General features: G+C 36.0%; 1 protein-coding gene across 2 annotated transcripts in view; it reads right to left on the reverse strand.

Moving 5' to 3' along the window:
* The window catches only part of PRL1 (pleiotropic regulatory locus 1), a 100,027-nt gene that overhangs the window by 47,160 nt on the left and 30,293 nt on the right, over window positions 1–22,574 (reverse strand). The window lies entirely within an intron of this gene.

Below are 22,574 nucleotides of genomic sequence, written 5' to 3' on the forward strand. Positions count from 1 at the left end.
GACAACAAGTAAACCTGTTATGAAATCCATAGAAATACTCTCCCATTTTTTGTTGGGTATAGGCAAGCGCTGTAACAAACCAGCAGGGTATGTGTTTTCATGTTTGTTTTGTTGGCATATTGAACATTCTTGTACAAACTTCTGAACTTCAAGCTTTAGTCCTTTCCAACTAAACCTCTCTAATCTGCTTATAAGTTTTGGAAAAACTAGGATGACCAGCCATGGGAGCATTATGAAATGATTTCAGAACTTCCAATTTGAACTTGGAATTAGGCACTAAGAAAATTCTATCCTTGTGAAGTATCAATTCATTTTGCACCTTGTACCAGTCATCATGTGTCTTGCCTTCAAGGAGGTTTGAAGCGCAAACATCTTTTGCATATTCAGCTGTAATGGCCTTTTTCCAATCAGTTGTTATCTCCACAATAGTACATAGGTGTGGTCTCTGTGATAATGCATCAGCCACTACATTACTCTTCCCTTTGACATAGACTATAGCGAAATCGTAGGCCTGCAATTTACTCAACCACTTTTATTGTCTTTCATTCAAATCTTGTTGGTTCAAAATATATCTAAGTAGCTGAATCGCTCCCTCCAAGGCATCATTTCCAGGTACAACTCAATTTAAAATCAGAAGCTAGGTCGACTATGGGCACACGCACAAGGTACTGTTTTTTAAATCTGAAACAAAATTCCAAAATTTCCGTTTCGTTTCCGTCAGATTCTAGGGCTAATGTGGTGATTCAATGTCGACTCTCATCGGCCTTTGACTTTGACTGCAGAAAAAAAACCTTAAAAATTCATCTTTTCCTTCACACAGCGTGCGTTTGCATTTCTTGTTTTTTGTTCACAATTTCTCCCGAATTTGTGTTGTTTTCTCCTGCATTGCATCCGCAACAGAGTTTATTCAGCCACAAGGCAGAGTTCATTCAGTATTCTCCTGCGTTTCTGGCGACGGCAACCAGTTGCGGCGGCTTTCCAGTTTCAGGTTTTCATTATTTCCTGCGAACTTTGAATATTTTCTTATTTTTATTTTACTTGTAAGTTACAGATTATAGTTATAGACTTAGATTTTATTATTTTTTCCTTTGAAGAGGAATTATCTTTATTAGTTTGAACAATAATCAATATCGTAATTTTTTTTCAAATTTTTATTGAATTGAGAATAGTAAATACACAATAATAAATATTAAATGACTACTTCAAGGGGAAAAACTCAAGAATATTGACTCAGAATCTTATTATATTATAGAATATTAATATAGTTATGTAACCCTATATTTGGATAATCATATTTATTATTATATATTCAAATAATTTAGATTTTTTTTTTTCAATGTAAAGTTTAAACTTTAAACTTCAATTATTTAGCTATTTTACTGTCAGTAAATACATTTATTATATTTTATTTATTTCAAATTTTACTATTGAAATTATTTGTTTTAAAAGTTCTTTTGTAAGAATTGCAAGGTGCTAGCAGCTATTCAAATTTATCATGGTGGGCACCACTTCATTCACAGTCAACCCAACTTCACCAATGTGGAGGCATGTAAATATATTAGAGCATGTTCCTATTGGAGGGACATGTATTTGGATATGTCTCAAGTGTGACATGCGATATACAAGTTCCTAAGGTCAAATGAAAGGGCATTTGCATGCAATTCCTAGAAAGGGAATCAAATCTTGTCCAGGAAAAGCTAATGTACTTATACCAATTTCTAAAGTAGCGGAATATATTAAGGAACAAGAGGAAGCGGATGCAAGGATTGAAAGTAGGTTGTGGCATTCGTTGCTTAAAGGAAGAAGCTCACAGAGGTCACATGCTTCATCATCTCATAGTCATACACCTAGTGTTGCTCCTTATATTGTGATAGAAAGTCATCCATGCATGAAGAGAAACGAAGACGAGGCTATTAATCTAAAGAAAGCAAGAGGACAACTGGAGATAGCATTTAATAATGATGCTAGAGATATTGTTGACCAAGCGACTACTAGGTGCCACTATGCAAACAATTTATCATTCAATGTTGTTCAATCACCCTATTGGTAAGAAAAATAAATGAAGCTTCAAAGGGGTACACAGAGCCAAGTTATGAAAAGGTTCATACCACTTTATTGACAAAGGAGATCAAACATATAGAAACTTTATTAGCTCCTATTAAGGCCCCATGGAAAGAAACGGTTGTATCCATTATTTCTTATGGGTAACAAGATGCAAAAAATAGACCCTTAATTAATGTGATTGCAATGTCCCCTAAAGGAGCAATGTTTCTTAAAGTTGTTGATTGTGAGGACCAAGTGAATGATACACAATTTATTGCTAACATTCTGATACCATGCATTAATGAAGTAGGTCCTCAAAATGTTGTCCAAGTTGTAACAAACAACGCAAAGAATACAAGAGGAGTAGGCATGTTAGTTGAGACACAATTCCCACATATATTTTCGACACCTTGTGTCATACATTTGCTCAACCTCATGCTACAGAAGTTGGGTACTAAAATTGCTCAGATTCAAGAAGTGTATGATGAAGCTCAAGAGATTCAAATGTTCATAACAAACCACAACTTCTCTGAAATAACCCCAACGGATTATTGGCTCTTTAGCACCAAAACTCAATACTTCAAGGGTTCAGTAATTTTGTCAATCAGTTAGCAACCAATCTCTGTTACCAATGTCTGGTCCTGTCTACAAAAATTACTCCAAAACTGATCTACGACAATTTGTCAAAACACTTTAATGCCAACTATATTTGCTAATTAAAACTTGCAAGATTAACAATTGCAAATGTACTATGCTAGAATCTTATTAATTAGGTGAACCTGGTAAAGAGGAGAATCAATATTGAGTCTTTAATTGCTAAGAATGGTCTCCGTACATAAGCTTGCATTTCCTCAGTCTTCAATAATGAAATACTGTTCAGACCCTACTTTTTGCTTCAGCTGCTAGGATTTGCTCACGGGATACCCAACCATCACTGTCCAACCAGTAGCCTAATGTTGTCTTAACATATCAAATATGCCCTATCTGATCTTGTAGACTGATGTCGCCAATTTGCTACCACTCTTCTGAAATTGCGGGTTCCGTTAATCATCATGAAGGCTGTTGTTACAAAATCTACCTAATCCCGAATGGTAGAGAAACTGATGCCACTATCTTACTGTCACCCTCTATCCAGTACAATTCCTCCAGCGTTGGTTACAGTCCTGGTCGTTAATCGTTCCAGCAAATCTCAGGCAAAACGAATTGCAGTTTGTACTCCGCCAGGTTTCTTATTTGCACTCTGCCCTTAGTTTGGAGATTCTATAACGTTCACCAGTTGGTAGAGGATAGCGCTGTCTTGCCCCAAGTTTAATCAAATCACTGTGCGATGATATAATTGATAACGGCTTCTATCACGACACCTGAATCGATTAAATTGTTTCCGCCTGTAGCTTGGTCATGGGAAATGTCTGCCACCTGCGATTTAGTGAATCGCGACCTGTCACCTCTGCTCGCGGTAACATGGAGTCAAGAACAGACCTAGCAAATATTTAACCCGTGTCCAATCACTCCTCCGCTACTCCTTCAGTCTTGTTCCCAAACTAACGCGTCTTTAATGATTACAATGGATCGACCGTTATATATACCTTGAGTGCGGCAGACTCCGTTTCATGACCCATGATATTGAAACCCGCACTTGGCTAGGTCGCAATGAAGAGTTTCGTAGCTGACGATTAATTCAATGACGCATTCAATCTTCTAGTCTGTTTTGTGCAAATAACTCCAAAACGGCTTCTATACAAATTGTCTCCTATGACATAATCTTTGCTGATCGGACCAGACTTTGGCCCTGATGATGGATGGAAATGCTGCGGAAAGGTTGTCTAGGAAACTGATCTGTTCATACTGCAAATTGCTCAAGAAGTCGCTTTATAACTGATCCTATAAAAACCTTGTGAATAACTTATATCTTCAAAACTCAATTCTCAGAATATTCCTCCAAAATTTTGGTTATAAACCACATATTACCGCCCCGATGAAATGACTGAATGTCACCTCCAATCTGCAATAATTCAGATGATATTTCACACCCTCAAAATTGCGTACCCATTGAGAGTTATCGTTCTCAATGGCCAACTGTGTCAATTGCGAAAACCCTAGGTTCCACAATGCACATGTGATTGAATCACAATCTGATAACAAGAGAGAAATAAACAACTGCTTGATTCGAATGGAGCCCCGGGGTGCCTATTTATTCTTTCCTCTCCACCCTCTCCAGAGACTTCTAGAACATTTTTGATTTTATCTCTTAAGTGACTTTATTAAATATTTTTATAATCCAAGTCACTTTATTAAATTAATTGAATATAAAGTTACCTTTTGATATTTATTTATTTGATAACTTTATAAATAATTAACTTAATATCACTTATTTATTTAATTAAAATAATTAATTAGTCGTCCTTATAAAATATTCATTATTTTGGACAACCAGATTAATTAAATTAATTAAATCGAACTGTCACCAAAAATGGGGACATGACAGTCCGCCCTTCCCGAAATTGCTTGTCCCCAAGCAATGGCTGAACCATAAACCAATCAGTATGCCTGGATCCCAAATGTAAATCTGTATATCATCCCAATCCTCATCATACTCCCGTGGAGAAATCCTCAATACCAATAGCTGAGAAACTATACTCAATATCCAAACAACTGACAACTCTGATGGAATCATCTGAAAACCAACTGTAGATGTCGATAGAAGAAACCATTCTGCAGAACTTAAGCCAACTGAAACATCAACTCTATCAAAACTCAAGTCCCTGTCTAATTGACCCCTGCACCCAACTACACTGTAGATATGACAACAGCCATAGGTACCTGAATCACTGCCATCAAATCCAATCTCTGAAAAACTACTTCGGGTGTGTCAATGCTGCAGGCTGAGTAACTTGCGACTACCAATTCTATTTTCAAAAGATGGTGCCAATCTATCCCCTAATGGATGGTAGGAAACTGGAGCCAATCTACATCTGCGTGAAATAAAATCTTCTATCTCTGTGTCAAAAGAAAAATGATGAGCGTACCCTTCTGTATAATGCCGGTAAGAACCTCCAAATTCTGCTGCTAGCTCATCATCACTGAACTGGTAATCAACATATGGCTCCAATCTCTGACTCCGAGTGACTGTAGGTCGGATAGGTCCCTGTGCACTCTGCTCAACAAACCCCTCCTCGAGATCCCTGTGAGGTAGCATAGTAGAAAGGACCCCTATAATCTTCTCAACCAATTTGCAAATAACACTAGTATCTTGGATGAGAACACCTTTTGTCACTTTATGCGAGTCCAAATGAACACGTGCACTATCCAACAAATATTCCATGAACGGCTCAATGCAGAAAAAATTATACGAGGAAGCATCAACATACTCCCCTGCACACCACAACTGATCCTCCTGTAAGGGTAGCATACTTAAATGTTCCACATTGTCATCTGTCTGAGAAGAATAAATCTGGAGTCTCGACTCTGCTGGTATCCCGAACTCATTAGGACCAGCTACTACCAAATCCTGAATATGTGTGTCAGCCTTAACAATATGCTCCTCAGTAGCAACCGCAGGAGTGTACTCACCACCATCCACCTCAATGGTCAGGTGAACTGGGTCTGGGGCTGGTTTCGACTGCAATTGCTCCAACTCCACAGTCACCTTTTTTAACTGAAACTGCGACTTCTGTAGATCTCGCTGTGTGTCCTCTAAAACCTCAGTAGTCGTTATGAGCTCCTGGGAAAGCTCACTCACCTCTTCTTCACGATCCAAGAGTGCCTCATAAGCTGTACTTCCCCACTCAACCAAGTGATCATGGTCAGCTACCAATTGTAAGTAATCCTGCTTTAAAATTCGTACAGCTTCACGTAAGGCATGAATCTCTGCCAAAGAAAAGTAACCTCCGCTGGACTCATCCATCATAGAAGTACCACACCCAGTAACGGCCAACAATTGACGAGCAGCATCAAAATGCTCACAAGCGATAGTAATGTCTTGCTCACTAACTTTCAACTGGCTAGTCACATGATGGCTCTGGCTGAACTGTCTCCTACAAGCCTCTTCTGGTGCTCTGTCTAAAGGAGTATCCTCAATATTAACATCCATAACTCGCGAATCATCTCCAAGGTCCATATCAACATCCAAATTGTCAAAAGCTGTAGTACTGTTGTTAACCTCCCCTGTACCCAAAGAATTTGTCAAGGAAGCTGAATCTTCAAAACTGTTCACTTCATCCTCCTAGATGTCAACAAGGCCAAAATGATCCTGTGACTCATTTGCACATACTGCCAAATATGAAAAATCTTCAACACCTTTCAGCAAGAATGGTCGTCTGGATATATGAACCAAGCCCAACACCGATGTATAAAAACTAATACCAACATTGGACAAGCTGTTGGCACAAGGAAAAACAACACCGTGTATTCTGCTAATCAAATCCATGATAGTACTCAAACAATCATTGCTACCATTAAGTGTTAAAGACCTCCAGTTAACTGAATCCCAAATGCTGCTGAAACGTTCTCGAGTCCATATCCGTAAACAAGAAACAGCTGGTAACTCAAGCAAACTCCTTACCTGAGTAATGTGACCAATACCAACTAACTTCACATACCTGTCTGCCATTGTCCTTGTATCCTGGATGTGAATGCAAGTTGAACTCATAACATTATCAGCCACCACATATGATCCGTCAAATGTAGAAAGCTGAGTGTCAGACGTGCCAGATGAAACTAAGCTTAGCTCCATGCCATGCTCATTCTCATGTCTCTCCCAGTCCTGTAAAGCCAAAGTTGCTTGAGTGTCCTCAAGCTCGCGAGAAAGCTTGACAACTTTCTCCTCCTTCCTCCTCAAGGCATCTAAATAATCTTTGGCAAGGCTAAGAAGATGGTCACGGTCTGATAGAAGATGTAAATAGCTCGACTTCATTGTTCCCATTCCTTCACTAATTGCCTGTAGGTCAAAGCAAGAAGATTTTGCCTGAACTTCCTTATGTCTATCCTGTAACTGAATCATCCGAATGTGATCCTCTAACATGTCCCGCATCTTGTCATGATGAGATAAAGAAGCCACAATACTATCTTCGCTTACCTTCAGCTGGCTGGACAAATCATGTGAAGTACTACCAGCTTCTACCTCATGTGACGAAGCATCTATCTGTGCTTGGTACTCTCTGTCAGCAAAATCATAAATGCTCAATGTCTGCTCATTTCCACCAGGTATCTCATCATCATGCACAATGACATCTTCATCATCATCTGAACTCACTTCACTGTAATCATTGCCTGTCAAACCACCCTGGTTTCCTGAGATATTTCCCTTGGGTAACCCGTATACAACTGTCTCAACTTGAGTATCAAGTTGACAGTTACTATTCATTGGTGCTATATCTTTTACCACTTGTAGCTGAACTGAAATCTCTGATTGGTTGCATACTTGTTTCTCGAATTCCTCATTAAGGTTCTTAGTAACATCGCCCACTGTATCAGTTAGTGCTTTGCGAGAAGATTTTCCGAATCAAAATCCAGTTGACTTATTCACCTTAGCTGGGTCGGACAGCCTATCATTTATACGGTGGTGCTTAACCAGTAGTTCAGACATGTTATGCCTTATTTTCCTGAGTTCATCCTGAATGTCTGAATAGCCCTCCTTTCCACAATTCCGACTTTGGATACTGTGTCTATCAAATGTCCAGGATTGTGTCCTTGAAGATTTTGTGCTGTACCTGTCCATCTTGGTTGAAGTAGAGTGCTGATCACTCATGTAATTCGGTTCTCACCCCACAGGATGGCAAGAAAACCGCTCTAATACCACTGAAATAACCCCAACGGATTATTGGCTCTTTAGCACCAAAACTCTACTTCAAGGGTTCAGTAATTTCGTCAATCAGTTAGCAACCAATCTCTGTTACCAATGTCTGGTCCTGTCTACAGAAATTACTCCAAAACTGATCTACGACAATTTGTCAAAACACTTTAATGCCAACTATATTTGCTAATTAAAACTTGCAAGATTAACAATTGCAAATGTACTATGCTAGAATCTTATTAATTAGGTGAACCTGGTAAAGAGGAGAATCAATATTGAGTCTTTAATTGCTAAGAATGGTCTCCGTACATAAGCTTGCATTTCCTCAGTCTTCAATAATGAAATACTGTTCAGACCCTACTTTTTGCTTCAGCTGCTAGGATTTGCTCACGGGATACCCAACCATCACTGTCCAACCAGTAGCCTAATGTTGTCTGAACATATCAAATATGCCCTATCTGATCTTGTAGACTGATGTCGCCAATTTGCTACCACTCTTTTGAAATTGCGGGTTCCGTTAATCATCATGAAGGCTATTGATACAAAATCTACCTAATCCCGAATGGTAGAGAAACTGATGCCACTATCTTACTGTCACCCTCTGTCCAGTACAATTCCTCCAGCGTTGGTTACAGTCCTGGCCGTTAATTGTTCCAGCAAATCTCAGGCAAAACGAATTGCAGTTTGTACTCCGCCAGATTTCTTATTTGCACTCTGCCCTTAGTTTGGAGATTCTATAACGTTCACCAGTTGGTGATGGATACCGCTGTCTTGCCCCAAGTTTAATCAAATCACTGTGCGATGATATAATTGATAACGGCTTCTATCACGGCACCTGAATCGATTAAATTGTTTCCGCCTGTAGCTTGGTCATGGGAAATGCCTGCCACCTGCGATTTAGTGAATCGCGACCTGTCACCTCTGCTCGCGGTGACATGGAGTCAAGAACAGACCTAGCAAATATTTAACCCGTGTCCAATCACTCCTCCGCTACTCCTTCAGTCTTGTTCCCAAACTAACGCGTCTTTAATGATTACAATGGATCGACCGTTATATATACCTTGAGTGCGGCAGACTCCGTTTCATGACCCGTGATATTGAAACCCGCACTTGGCTAGGTCGCAATGAAGAGTTTCGTAGCTAACGATTAATTCAATGACACATTCAATCTTCTAGTCTGTTTTGTGCAAATAACTCCAGAACGGCTTCTATACAAATTGTCTCCTATGACATAATCTTTGCTGATCGGACCAGACTTCGACCCTGATGATGGATGGAAATGCTGCAGAAAGGTTGTCTAGGAAACTGATCTGTTCATACTGCAAATTGCTCAAGAAGTCGCTTTATAACTGATCCTATAAAAACCTTGTGAATAACTTATATCTTCAAAACTCAATTCTCAGAATATTCCTCCAAAATTTTGGCTATAAACCACAGATTACAGCCCCGATGAAATGACTGAATGTCACCTCCAATCTGCAATAATTCAGATGATATTTCACACCCTCAAAATTGCGTACCCATTGAGAGTTATCGTTCTCAATGGCCAACTGTGTCAATTGCGAAAACCCTAGGTTCCACAATGCACATGTGATTGAATCACAATCTGATAACAAGAGAGAAATAAACAACTGCTTGATTCGAATGGAGCCCCGAGGTGCCTATTTATTCTTTCCTCTCCACCCTCTCCAGAGACTTCTAGAACATTTTTGATTTTATCTCTTAAGTGACTTTATTAAATATTTTTATAATCCAAGTCACTTTATTAAATTAATTAAATATAAAGTTACCTTTTGATATTTATTTATTTGATAACTTTATAAATAATTAACTTAATATCACTTATTTATTTAATTAAAATAATTAATTAGTCGTCCTTATAAAATATTCATTATTTTGGACAACCAGATTAATTAAATTAATTAAATCAAACTGTCACCAAAAATGGGGACATGACATTCTCACAAGCTATTTTTAGATCATTCTCTTGGCTAGAGCTATTGAAGGTAATCTGAATTTTAAGCATTCCATTTTTATGTTTTTTATGTTTTACTTCAGTGATTAATTCTTGCAAAATTATATCATACATATTCTTTATTTTTAATTACTTATTTTTTAATTTTCAAATAGGTTTTTAAGACTACATTCGCATTGAATACAATTGTCTTCAGATGGCTTGTGAATGTTCAAATGACACTTTATGGTATGGTGATCAGCCAACAATGGAACATATAGAGGAATTCCAATATAGAGAGGGCAACAATGTCAAAAAAAGGATTTTGGATGATACTTGGAGGGATTCTGCAGAATACGTTAGTTTCACAGAGCCCATCCTAGGTATGATACGCTTTATTGGCATGGATAAGCCATGCTTGGGGGAGGTTTATGATGGAATAGACTCAATGATTGAGAATATGAGATCCATCATAAATGCAAAAGAGCAAGATCCTAAAGAAAGCTTCTTCAAGGAGGTGCAATCAATTTGTGTTGAGTGATAGAACAAAATGACCACTCCCCTCCATCTTCTTGCCTTCTCATCGAGTCCCAAGTATTATACTGATGAGATTCTTGCTACTCCAACAACAAGAGTGCCACCATATCGTGATGAAGAAGTAGGTGAAGGTTAGGAAAGTAGTTAGTAAACTCTTCTCTGATTGTGAAATGGAAGATGCAGTTGCAAGTGAATTTGTTGATTATACATCATCCATTGGTCATAGTCCTGATGTTGTTTGTGACAAGTCTAGGAAGGATGCTCACTCTTGGTGGTATTGACTTGGATCTTTCTATTGCTGCAAGCTCTTTAACATTGAAGGAGTCAAGTAGCTTGCATACTTTTAGTGCAAGTAACACCAGGGTTCAATCATCTAATGTCAACATTGATGACAATCTTGATATTGATGATGACCCACATGGTTCTGATTAGTGAGTTGATCAGTGATTTCTACTGTTATTTCTATTTTAAACAATAACTAAATATCATGACACTAGTTTGAATCTTTTCAATATCAAAAACTGAATTTCAATTTAAATTAGTTATGTTTCAAAATCTGAAATTTGTAATGGTTTTGTTTAGCTGCTAGCATATGTATCGGTATGTGAATTCTAAACTTAATTTGTTTTTTACTTTTAGTAGTACATATGTTTATAATAACCTGCCATAACCCAACCCCCTAAAAAAATTTACTAGTGTTCCGTACCCACGTACCGTACCTGTTCTTGTAACCGGTTCATAAATTAGAAAAATATTTGAGGCTATTGTGATCAATTTTACCAATAAACTTACTCCCAACAATATATTGTCTGAACTTGAGAAGAGAATGCATTATTGCTCACATTTCTTTGTCATAAATTGAATAACTTTTTTTCAGCTCCTCTTAATTTCCTACTTCCAAATGCAATAGGATGTTTATTTTGTGTTAGGACAGCACCTAATGCATCACATTCCAGCTCAAAAGATTTGGTAAAATCCAGTATTGCCAACATGGACATGAACTCACTAAGCCCTTGAATTGATCAAAACAGTGTGCCTCACGAGACCATAGAAAAGCTCCGTTTTAGTTAAATCAATTAATGGGGCAGCTACCTATGAGAATTCTTTAACAAATCTTCTATAGAATCTGCATAGCCCAAAGAACCCTTTCAGCTGTGACAAATTTGTTGCCATAGGCCAATCCATGATTGCCTTAATTTTTTCAGGATCAACACTAACTCCACTAGAGCTAATGATATGACCAAGATACGGTAGCTTCATTAAAGCAAATTCACATTTAGACTCCTTTGCATGCAATGATCCACTCTCAAGAATACTAAGCACTTATTCTAAACGCTTCAAGTGCTTCCCCCCAAGATTTACTATATATCAAAATGTCACCAAAAACTATTAAAACAAACTTACAGAACTGCTTGTTGAAGATCCAGTTCATACAAGATTGGAAGGTGGCGGGTGCATTAGTCAGCCCAAAAGGCATGACTAAAAACTTGTACTGCCCAAAATGACATCCAAAGGGTGTCTTCTCCACATCCTTCTCTAGAACCTTGATTTTATGATATCCGACTCTCAAGTCTTCTTTTTTTTTTTTAAAGTAAGCTTCATGCAATTCATCTAGTATTTCATCAATGCGAGGTATGGGGTTCTTATTCTTAATTGTCCTCTTGTTCAAGGCTCTATAACCAATGCACATGCGCACAGTTCCATCGTTTTTCTTCACCAATACCACTAAAGAGGTGAAAGGGCTCTCACTTGGCCTTATGTGACCCATTTCTAACAGCTCCTTGATAGCCTTCTCTTTCTCATCTTTATGACTGTAAGGAGTAGTTATTATCGGCTTAGCACCTTCTTCTAGTTCTATTATGTGTTCAACACCTCTATCTAGTAGGTACCATGTGGAATGTCACTAAAGACCTTGTTGTACTAATCCAATAGCATTTTATTCTCAAGCTAAAAATTGTTGAAGTATAGCATCAGTTGAAGTGACATACTCATTACATTGAGTATTTGTAATTTTGTATTCATGATTTATATGAACATTGTTTTATGTCTCATATTATTGATAAGAATATGTGTGTGTGTGTCTATTTATTTTTAAATGACTTAACTAATCGGGCTCTTATAATCAGAAGAGACTATTATGTTATGAAGTTTCTGAATGTAATTGTTTTACCACCTCATGATTGTCGATTGAGAAGCAAACTAATTGTATTTGCTTATACACCGACGGTGATCAAGTAGGGACATGACCCTACGTGGCCTTTGGCCAAGTAAAGTCATGTCTCTATGGGACATGACTTTTTTGTAGCCTTTGTTGGATTGATTTTATCATGAGATACCTCGTAGATGGTAAATTATCTTTAAGATAAATATCTTATATATATATATATATATATATATATATATATATATATATATATATATATATATATATATATATATATATATATATATATATTATATTTATAATATAATATATTATATATATTATGCATTATATATCTTATATTTTTTTTTAATATACAATATAATATATATTATGCATTATATATTATTATATAATAATATAATAATACAATAATATATTACATATATGGTTAATACATTAATATTATATATATGCTTAAAAGTGAGTTATACATATAGTTATTTATTAACTAAAAGATTATTAATTATAGGGACATGAAGAGACATGTCTCCTACTCTCATATTTATATGAGATCCAAATCTACATTTGAAAATCATCAATAACAATGGCCATGATTATACATTTGCAAAAACGATCTTAGTTACTTTAATATGGTATCAAAGCAAGACTTCATATGTAATAAAAGTTTAATTAAAGAGTTATGTTGAACACACCATGAATGCAGAGGACGATTGTATTCAGAAACTTTGTTGAAGTCAAGATCCCAAATATCACAAAGCAAATGAAGGCGTCAACCAAGACAAGAAACTAAAGCAGTGCCAGCGGAAGAACAGGAGGCTTCAAAGAAGAGGAAAATAAAAGTAGAATTGCTGAAATAATGGAGTCTCTTTTTAAAAGACAAAAGGCCTTTGGTAGCTGTTATCCTATGCGTGCAAACAAAAACAAACATTGGCGATGCTATTTATCATGATCTATAAACAGAGCTTTTCAAAAATGGTTTTAATTTTGCCAAAGTTAATATCAAAGAAAGTGATGAATTTAGTCCAAATATAGAAATGCTACAGCATCAAGTTTTACAAAAATTGATAGAAAATTATAAGCACAGAGAAAATGGGATGGACATACTAACAAAAACTATTAAAATGAGCCTATTTTCTTGTATATTGAGAACATTCACAACCCACAAGGTTGCTGAAGGATTTTTTAATTTAATATCATGGAATCCCATGAAAGTAACGTTACTTGTGAGATCACCGAACAAGGGCATAAAGACTGCACTTGAGGACTATATGTTTAAAGCCGATCAAATCAAAACCCTATATGAGGAAAATAATGGCCAATTCAGTCCAAACTATATAGGGGATCCTCTACTTGGAGAAATGATTAGAGTTACGATCTAAGATGCAAATTTGAAAATAAGGAGAGTATACAAATGGACTGCTGAAGACAATGTTATTGAGAGTTGTTTTCATTATGCCTTTGAATATGCACTCTTGAATCTCCCGCTCACAGCTCAGGATCTACTTTCGTAAGCCTGATATATGATAAGGAAGAAGATATCATATTGCATCTCATGTTGAAGCTTTCATCTCACCAAATCCGCATTAATTCAAGGTAGCGATGAACACAAGAAAATCACCCAAGTCGGATCTGTATTAGAATTAAGTTAACAAAATTATCATTGATCGGGTCGTATCATGTAGGGTGATCCATATCACAAATCCTCAAGTTGGTAACTTGGACAATGATTTCTCATCAAGATGTATTTGAAACAACTACAATCGTATGTGGCAAAAATAGGGCATCGTAAAGTTTGAAAATTGAGCCACATAGCACTGGAAAAAGAGGACAAGAAAATAGGCATTGATGTCTAGTTTACTTGAGTTGTGCTGAAGATGTGACATTCAGTCTTCACAAGAATAATAGAAGAATATTAGGATAAAATTGTATCACCGGCAAACTATATAATTCTGCCACAATGGAGCTGGTGACCCTAACATGCCTTATTCTGCTCAAGCCATGTGTAAGAGGGAATAATTAACAATGGTCATCATTCTACATTTGCAGAAACGATCTTAGTTATAACATGGTATCAAAGCCACTTCAATTTTAAAGCAACGGAAAAAGAGGGAGATTAAGAATCGTGGATGAGTTTAAGAAAATAGAAGGACATCTTTGCTTCTACTATTAAACTAAATGAATGTTTGGACCTTAAATGGACGAAAAGTGGTTATAGCGTTTGGACCTTCAATGGACAAAAAAGGACATGTTCACTTCTACTATCATATTTGATACAAAATTGTTCAACAATATAAGAATGAGTGGAAAATTTACATTGTGGGGGGAATAATAGTCAATGTCTCATTCCCACTTGAACCTTATTTAAAGGGAAGATGTTCCATTCTCAAAAAAAATAAAAAACCTAAAAAGACAATTTCTGAATCTTCATGTACAAATAAGTAGTATTCTTATCTTTACATTTATCTACTCTTTGTAGTCTCTCTCTTATTTGTGATTCTATACATATTATAGGGTTATTTGCCTTGATCTTTTCCTTTATGTTTGAGGATATTCTTACAGGAAAAGAAGGTTGGTACTTGACTACCAAATATTGTGCAAACTCAAGCTAATGATAGTAGCGCCAAAGAACCTGATGAGCAAGATGGATAAAGTAAGGCTCTTGAAGCAAACATCTTTGGTGATTGAGATTATGAGATTCTTCTACATTAAGAGGGAGTATGACACTTCTTGTAAGGCAACACAGGAGCTTGGAATATAGATACTCAGAGGGAGTCTAGAAATACATGCGGGTGACTACCTAATGTGATGGACCTACTCCTATGTATATCATGAGGAAGTGATGAACTATCACTAGAAAATCAGACAATTGATTCAGAGTGAGTTCGATAGGCATCCTTGGGTGAAGAGAAATTATGAGGAAGTAACTAGAGGACCTAACTTCCTAGGATTGATGTTCAAAGGGAGAAATTTTGAGATGCAATCCTTTGTGAATGATATCTTCTCTATGAGAAGAAGTTCTAAGTGAAATTCCTTGTAATGCATTTTTTCTCTATGAGAGAGAATTGAGGAGAAAGCCTTTGCACCACCCTCTGACTTGGTTCATGGTGGTTACTATTTCACATATGATATGTAATGAAAGGTGATGATTTTTCATTGACATATATAAATAGAAGGTAACCATTATAAGATGACGATCCTATAGGTAGACCTTCTATCATGGTTCTTTGGCCCAGATTTTTCCAGACACCATGATAATGAACAGCCTGAAGGTAATCTTTGTAAGGTGATGATCTTGCAAATGATAAGCCTACTATTATGACAGTTTTGTTCTGGATACGCCGGAAGTCATTGATAACGAAAGCATTATGATTACTCTAGATATTGTTTCGAACAATTAGAGATCATAATATGTTATGATAGTGTTCATAACATTGTGATTGTAGTTATTTGACAAGTCACTATTTCAGAGTGTTAAAGTCAAATAATATGTTGTGTATAGATATCCTTGATACTGATATCTCATAAAATGTTTTTGTCACTTCTCCCTTGCTAAGAGGGAGTGTTGAAGTATAGCATCAGTCAAAGTGATATACTCATTACATTGAGTATTTGTATTCATGATTTACATGAACATTGTTTTATGTCTCATATATATATATATATATATGACTTAACTAATCGGGCTGTCATAATCAAAAGAGACTATTATGTTATAAAGTTTCTGAATGTAATTGTTTTACCACCTCATGATTGTTGATTGAGAAGCAAACTAATTGTATTTTCTTATACAACAATGGTGATCAAGTAGGGACATGACCCTACATGGTCTTTGGCCAAGTAGAGTCATGTCTCTACGGGACATGACTTTGTTGTAGCTTCTGTCAAACTGATTTTATCATGAGATACCTCGTAGATGGTAAATTATCTTTAAGATAAATATCCTGTATATGTAATATAATATATATTATATATATTATGCATTATATATCTTATATATATAATATATATATTATATATGTAATATAATATATATTATATATATTATGCATTATACATTATTATATAATAATATAATAATATATTACATATATGGTTAATACATTAATATGATATATATGCTTAAAGGTGAGTTATACATATAGTTATTTATTAACTAAATGATTATTAACTATAGGGACATGTCTCTCATGTCTCTTGAAGAGACATGTCTCCTACTCTCATATTTATATGAGATCCAAATCTGCATTTGAAAATCATCAATAGCAATGGCCATGATTCTACAGTTGCAGAAATGGTCTTAGTTACTTTAACAAAAACACCATTTTTGCTGTTCCAAATCAGTTAGTGTGATAACACACTCCATTGCCCTCTCCACTTGATCAAGCCTTATTATTCAAATTTCATTCCATTCTATTGAAGGACACTATATTCGGACTACCATTTGTCATACCTCTAAGAACCTTCTTTCCTACAACTTCAAATTATATTTCCATTTTTGGGAGTTCATCCTAAACTCACCAAGTCAATGGAGCCATTGGATGCCAAGCACAGCAAAAGTAACTCCAATACTAACCACAAGAAACCATTCTTCAATTCATAGTTGCCTAGTTGAATACATAAGTTTGGTATCTTACATGTGCATGTGAGTGCAAAACCATCAGCAACCATGGCTTTAAAACCTTTGCATTCTTCACTTCTTTATCCCCTTCTTGCTACAACACCTTCATCTATGAAATTGTGTCGCACCCGTGTCTATTGTTAAATATAGTGGATCTCTGATAGATAAACAATTACAAAAGAATGCTTGCAGATTTGTTCTAATTTGAATTATGCAGAATATAAGTACTTATCTCTAACTGTGACTTGCAGCAAAATATTTGATTGTCTTCCTCCTCCAGCAATAGTCAGAGCACTGGATCGCTGTATAACAAAAGAGATGGTGATGATAACAGTAATATTTCACAATACTGATGTTTTTCTGCAGGTACTCGGATGCCTTATATTGATGCTTTCCCTGCGGCAGTTTGTAAGTATATATAAGCAGTGTAAAGACATGACTCCGAAGAGTCATGTCTCTATGTCGCCCAAGAGCCACGTAGGGATATGCCTCTTCGGAGGCATGTTAGTTAAGATAACTGCCAAACTAAATAATCATAAGCCACCGCCCGATAATAAATCAAGGGCCCAATAATGATCAACACTTGATAGAAGCAAGGCATGATGTTATGAAATCCGATACAAGCAAGATACTGAACTCGCTGATAATATGAAGCACGACCATTATAAAGCTGGTCAATAATATGATCTCTTCACTGTCAATAATTCTGATGCATAACAGAGGTGTAAGTATACGTATATGTATGCATATATCAATATGTATATATGTACGTATGCTTATATCTCTGTGGTGCATAGCAAACAGTGGTAACATAAGAGATTCATGTTTTGCTTCTTCCGACGCTAAACATCTATAAGTGTGGTTATTCGATGTCCACACAATACACCTCTAACTCTGAAAGAGTCAATTATAGCAAGTTGATTAATTGTTTTACGCAACTCTTCTTTCCATTTTCTTTTTCTGACCCTTCTAATGAGGAATCTCCTTCACTACAGTCAGATTTAGTTTGTCATTCTGAATTTTCAGAACTTGATTTAAGGGTTGTAAAATACTCTAATTGTTTTGCTTTGGCCTTCACAACACACTTATGAGTTGGGTCGCAAGGTTCTCTACATTGGAAACATAATTTCTTCTGTTTGAGGTCATTTCATTGCTCATCATCTAATCTGATCTGAGTTTTCTTGGACTGGTCAGAATCTTTAAGTGAGTATTTTTAATCTTTTTCCTTCTTCTAGTGGAGATTTCTTGGGAAAAACTTACTCCTTGAAGTCGATGCTTCCATCTCCCTTGCACTTTTAATGGCATCCTGCAGACATGTTGGGTTTAAAGCTTTAACCCAACCTCTCAAAGGTTCCATCAATCCATCTATGAAAGCACCACTCTCCTTTCCAAGATATCCGTTACTGAAACTGAAAGCCTTTGGAAATCTGAAATGAAACTTTCGACAGGTCCCCACTGTTTCAGCAATCTAATTTTGGACCTTTCTTGTCAAAATGGTCTATGAGCTTCTCCGTGAATTCAGAACAAGATACAATCTAATTATGGCCTAAGGTGATCAATCCATGATAATACCATTCATCTGCACTAACTTTCAAATGCAAGATCGTATATTTTACAGCCTCGACTTTTGTCATTGGTTTGAGCTGGAAGAAAGCATCTAATTTTTGTACCCATGATCTCTTGTGATTTTTCCTGAACCATTAAAGAAAGGAATGGTCAACTTACTAACTCTTCGCTAGAAAACCTGATTCTGAAATCTTCCACCATTTCCCCTTCATGGTCTATTCCTTTCCTTCAAAGCTATATCTGGAAAGGGCATTTCATCCTGAAAAATCTGCTCCCAATGCTTGCCAATCAGCCCAAACTTGTCTATGAAATTCTTGATCAGTTTGCTCATTCTCAACTGGTAGGTTGTTTGTATTGCAAAATGTAGGCATTAACGGTCTTAAATGGACCGCAAACCTAGAAGCTCCTTGCTGTTTGTGTTCATTTATAGTTGAACTTTGTCCCTGATTTCCATTGTTTCCTTGGTTCCCAGTATTGCTCATTTATAGTTGAACTTTGTCCCTGATTTTCATTGTTTCCTTGGTTCCCAGTATTGCCATTAAATCCATTATTCCCTTGTCCTTGATTCTCATTGTTTCCATTTTTCAGCTGTTACTGTTCTGTTGCACCAATTGAGTTAGCATTTGAGTCATCTGTTGTTGAGACTGTGTTAACATATTCATCATTTCCCTTTGAGTCCTTGCCAACTCCCCTAGGATTTTTTCGATTCCACCTGTATTATGAGCATCCCTGTCCATTGCACCTGTTTGAAAGGCAGATTGTTCAATCTCTGGTGGTCCAAGTTAGTATTTGGCTGGGGAATTTCTTCAGTTATACCACTTCAGGAAGCCAAATTGAATGAATCAGCAAGCACTGAAAATAAGATCTCCCACGTAAAATAATATGTATCCCACACAATGTTTATAGACCTGGATCTTGTTCATAGACCCATTGTCGAGTATGACTATTTCCATTTGTTCGTTTGGTTCAAACATATTGTTACTATTAAACGAATCTATAATATGCTGTTTATTTTTCAACTTATAAACTTGACGAGGCAATTAAACAGTTGATTTCCCCCGTATGATGTTTTTTTCTGCTGGAGTTACTGATTGTGTATAGATTGCAGATTGAATATATGTCATTTGCTGATTTTGGATTACTAACTGCTGTTTAATTCTTTTCTCATCCATTTCGAATGTTCTAACTTCTGAGCCTATGTGTATGCTTCTCCCAAATTGAAGTTTGATTCCCCACTATATATCCTTACAGGGGAATAAGGAGAGACGCGCCTCTTCTAAAATACATTTAGTGTTTGTTATGGAGGTGGAAGTAGAAAATGTTATCCAGATAGTCACGAACAATTCATTTTATTATTATGTAACAGCCAATACCCTACTAGAGGTAGGCTAAACCTACACTATTTTGGAACCCTTGTATAACTCACTACCTTCACCTTCTCATTCAATACATAGGGAATAAAATTTGAGTGAAGAACGTGGTGGAATTTGCAAGAAATGTCACCAAATATATCTGCATAGACTCATGGGCACTAAATGGCATGCTAGAGCACATTAATGGCAAGAAGCTTCAGCATATATGAGTTAATGCTTTGTCACTAATTTTCTCACTTTGTATGTATAGCTACTACATTGCCCAACCTTAGACACCCATTTACGAGCAAAAGGCCATTATACAGTCCTTACTATAAGAAGGTTAAAACAAAGATGGTCACAAAAACAATTTTTAACATTACATTTGCCAAAACCAAGGAATTTATAGTCAAATTTTATTTTTCATTTTTAAATATAAACATTAGAAATTATTTTTGTAAAATTCTAATAATTTAATTAGGTAATGTTAAAATTATTAAATTTCTTTTGTAGCTTAATTTTAAATTTCTTTTGTAGCTTAGTTTTCTAGATTTCTATTTATTAACTCTCTTCTTTCAGATGTCAGAACCATTGGTTAATATTTTAACTTCTTATATATGATGGATTGGGATAAAAACCCAAGGTCATTTATATGAGGCCAAAGATAGGACCAAACATACAATTCAGCATTTCTATAGGTCAAATAGTAATAAACATGAACGACGAAGATGGAACCAACATACTCATATCACTGCCTATTATTTGAAATTAATTTTCTCCCCTTCATCCAAAGTGAAAGAGATTGTGCTTAGTGGTTAGCCTCAATGTGTGTACTAAGAGATTAGTCCGCAACATAGTTTGTAGATTTGTACTCCACAACATAGTATCTAGATCTGTACTCTGCAAAAACTTGGCAAGCCCAAAGTTTTTAACTCGACAAAACTCAACAACTTATAAATATACTTAACTATCTTAGAAAACGATTTTTTTTGCAAATTTCAATTATAAAATGCATCAGGTCTAAAAAAAACCATGAGAAACTCTTTTGTATTAGATTTGGTTCTTGACTACATATGGACAACAAAATTTCATCATCATGCAAAGCTATGTACAACAGCTAGCAAATAACTAATACCTACTATGAATTTATGATGATCATCCTAGAAAATAGTCAATATAATTACAAATTTTACAATTTCCTCCTACCCATTCTAGTGAAAATTGGGTGATAGAGGGTATGATTATTGCACTCGGTTGTAAATTAGAATAAATCAATTAATTTTTCATCAATCCACAAATTTGTTGGTATGTGAAGTCAATTTTATTCTTTGAGCACTGATCAAGCAATTGTGGTTTTAGTCCCCTACCATAGCCAGAGGTTGTTTCTTGAGCTAGATGATGATCGCATCCATACAGGTAGGTATGTAGTCTGAACCCTCAAAATCACATCTAACTCATGACCTTTTTCCTGCACCAAGTCTTTTGCAGTGATTGGTTGACTTGCAAAAAATATCGACAAGTTTTCATATAAAAAATGAGAGAAATTTTTACCAAGTTAACCTTAAGACAACTCGTAGTAGGGAAAAGCTCGAGTGTTCAAGGACTAACCAAGTTTACAAATTTGATCCCTAATGAGAGCCGTGAGAAATCATACACAATGAGTTACAAAGTTGTAAAGTCATGGAAGAGATTATTTTCTTGGCCTTCATGTATTTGTAGGAGAACCACACCACAACCAAGTAAAAAGGCATTTTACTTTTAGTTTACTAGTTATTTTAAGTTTACTAAAACCTTTACAAAGCTCTGAATATTGTGTTTATAGATTTGTGATGGGCATATTTTGGTGCTTCAATGCCTAATCTTAAAAAGCTTGTCACTTACATTTTATCCCATTCCTATAGCTCTTGTGGTTGTAAGTGTGGCTAGAATGCTTTTGAGGCCATTCAAACCAAAAAATGCAAAAAGTTGACTCAAAGACACTTGAAACCTTTGTCTTTATCTGGTACAAGTTTGCAACCTTAAATTGCATGAAAAGAAGGTCAAGCAGCAAAACAGATATCATGCACTTGGCCTTGCTGACATTGAATGATATTTGGATTAGGTTTTTAAAGATGTGGATGTACTAATTACTACCGATGATGTGGCTGATTTGGACGCAGATGTAAGGCAATTGGAATTGAACATGGCACTGTATGAGGTGGTAAATGGCAAGGTTGGCAAGCCATTAGAAAAGAGCTTACTACATATATTACTGGATCCTTTTCTATCCACGAGACTCTTGTTGAAGGTCTTGTTGAGGATACTACAGCGTACCATCCAGTTCCATGACACCCACAAATTGGTAAGACTTTTTTATGCTTTCATTGTAGAAAAATCTATCGTATGTAATTTTTATTGAGACTTCAAGTTGATATCTATTGAAAATGTGAACTTTATTTTTGGTCTCCGATATGCATTTTACTATTTGACACTATTTTTTACATAAATGTGAAGGAAATCAGTAACAGGTATGCTTTTGAAGATTATTTTCAAAACTTACATATCTG

This window comes from Cupressus sempervirens, chromosome 9, assembly GCF_028749045.1.
Source record: "Cupressus sempervirens isolate cs-2001-9-10 chromosome 9, ASM2874904v1, whole genome shotgun sequence".
Lineage (NCBI taxonomy): Eukaryota > Viridiplantae > Streptophyta > Pinopsida > Cupressales > Cupressaceae > Cupressus > Cupressus sempervirens.